Raw genomic sequence first — 2350 nt, 5'->3', positions numbered from 1 at the left:
AATTTGAAAATAAAATATTATATTTGAACTTCATCGTTGGGTTGTGTTTGAACAAAAACATAAAAAAAAATCTAACTAGAAAAAAAAGAATTGAATGTACTCTATGTACTCTTCTAAATTTTCTTTCGACGAAAACCACATCTCCCGTCACATAACATCCATATTTCAAATATATATTTGTTATTTAAATTAGTCGCTGCGGTGTTTCTCGTTTGCGGTATTCCATCCAAGCTAACCGATTATTTAACAATCTTAATATAAAATTATGCCCATTATACTATTAAAATATTTATTTTGTAAAAATATATACCGTTTTACATAATTGTATTTTTTGTGTCAAGCTTCTGTATAGATTAAAGTTGTATTTCTGTTTTTAAAATTAAATCAATATTTCACTGAAATGTGTATAGGCAGCGTGGCCGAGCGGTCTAAGGCGCTGGTTTTAGGCACCAGTCCGAAAGGGCGTGGGTTCGAATCCCACCGCTGTCAAATATTACTTTTACAAAATATTGTTATGCATTACTTTAATTAAATAAGGTTATTATAAACGAGAACAAATTAGATATTTAGAATTCAAGCTAAAACTGTTAATGTTATGTAAGATAATATAATTTTTTTCTACTCTTATAACGTTCAATTTATTTATAAGATTTATATTTATAAGCTCAAAACTCGAGAGACAAAACAACTATATAAAATAGGAATATTTACATCACTTCAAATTTAAAACTTTTAATAATAAATGAATTCAAAATAATGTTAATTATTTTGATATAATCTGTGATAAATTATTGTATAAATTATAAAAGACAAGCTTTATAACACCTCTTTTCTGGCTTGGCAATTAAAAAAAAAAATATCCAGTCGTATCGGATTTACAGTCCCATCGGATTATGAGAGTGAGGGAATGGAGAGTGCACCTATGTTTTCGCATACACTTGTGCAATATAATATGTCCTGCGCTGTTCCTTGAAATTGTTGGTCACCGTTGAAATCAGTCAAGAGGACACCATCATTATTATTTTATTGGTATATTAAAAAAATACTCGTTTGAGTCTACTTGAATGAAGTTAGTTATGAAGTTAATATTATTATTTTGATTGTGTATTTTGTTATACTGGTTTATCTTTCTCTTGTGTTGGTAACACCGTCTGTTTGTATTCCAAATACAGTATTTAATACACAATCATTTGGATTACTATGGTTTCAACCTCGCTGGTGTTATAAATAAAAGTGGCATAACTTTTTTGTTATTTTTCTCATTCCTTTGAATATAACATATTAATAACGATGTTGCGGATTTTCCTACACACAGTTTTTACTTTTAAAAGCTTTTGGTAAGTCTTTGATAGTATTTATAGATAGATATACACCATTAACATATATTTTGCAATGTATATCTATTTCAAAGCTTTGTCAAGGTGTAATATTTAAAATCAATCAGACAAATAGTTTTAAATGAATCTGGAAAAGTAAAGAAAATTTACTATTTTGTAAATAACAATAATCTTAATAGAGATATATTTTTGTGAACATATTTATTTTCATTTAAAATAAGTTATTTAAAACAAACACAACTTAAAGAATAAAAAGTAAGGAGAAACCGCAGCCTTATCAAGATGATTTGGTTACAAAAATCTAACTAACTAACACATCTACTCGTCAGGTAATATAAAAAAATTCCTTCGAAATTCAAATTGGACGAAAAAATATAAATAATACTAGCCAAAAATAATTAAACCTAGAGAATCTAACCCGTTTGATTTTTCAATTAAAATTCTGAAAGGTTAAAACAAAAGCCGTGCGAACAAAGGCCGAACGCTAGCATTCGCCGCGGTTTCATAATTTCCCTATTTGCAGATGTCGTCGAGACTTTTTTGTATTTTGTTTTCGTTATCACAAAGCCTTGGCGCGAATTAAGTTGTTATTTACATTAAAATGAACTTTTCGTTTATAAAAGGTGTTGATTTGGGAAATTGCAGCCCGAGATGCTATTCAAATGATTGCACTATCTCTTCCTATCGATATGGTAACAGGTTAATTTAAGAGTATTTGAAGTTCTAATATAAAAGGCGTCGTCTATGATGATGTCCGTGCTTTTGTCGACCGATTTTGGAAGACTTTTTTTATTACATACATCAATCGTTATTTTTACTTTATTTAATTAAAAATTGTCAGTCTGTAAATGGCTAAGCCAACTAATGGTGGATACAGATGTGGCAATTTTTCATCAGACATACATCTCTCCCTATTGACATTGTAGGATATATAAACCACTACAATCATTGGCTGCACATCGATTGTATATCGCGTTACCAACCATGCGATCTAAATTAAATTTAAATCCCTT

The 2350-nt window shown here is 29.1% G+C and overlaps 1 non-coding gene across 1 annotated transcript; it reads left to right on the top strand.

Moving 5' to 3' along the window:
• Positions 1–409: 409 nt before the first annotated feature.
• On the top strand, positions 410–489 carry Trnal-uag (transfer RNA leucine (anticodon UAG)). Its single transcript has one exon. It is a non-coding gene; the product is annotated as a tRNA-Leu (tRNA).
• Positions 490–2350: the final 1861 nt, after the last annotated feature.

The sequence above is a fragment of the Nymphalis io genome, chromosome 4, assembly GCF_905147045.1.
Source record: "Nymphalis io chromosome 4, ilAglIoxx1.1, whole genome shotgun sequence".
Lineage (NCBI taxonomy): Eukaryota > Metazoa > Arthropoda > Insecta > Lepidoptera > Nymphalidae > Nymphalis > Nymphalis io.
Note: the sequence above shows the minus strand (reverse complement) of the source record. Positions and strands in the feature narration are given on the sequence as shown.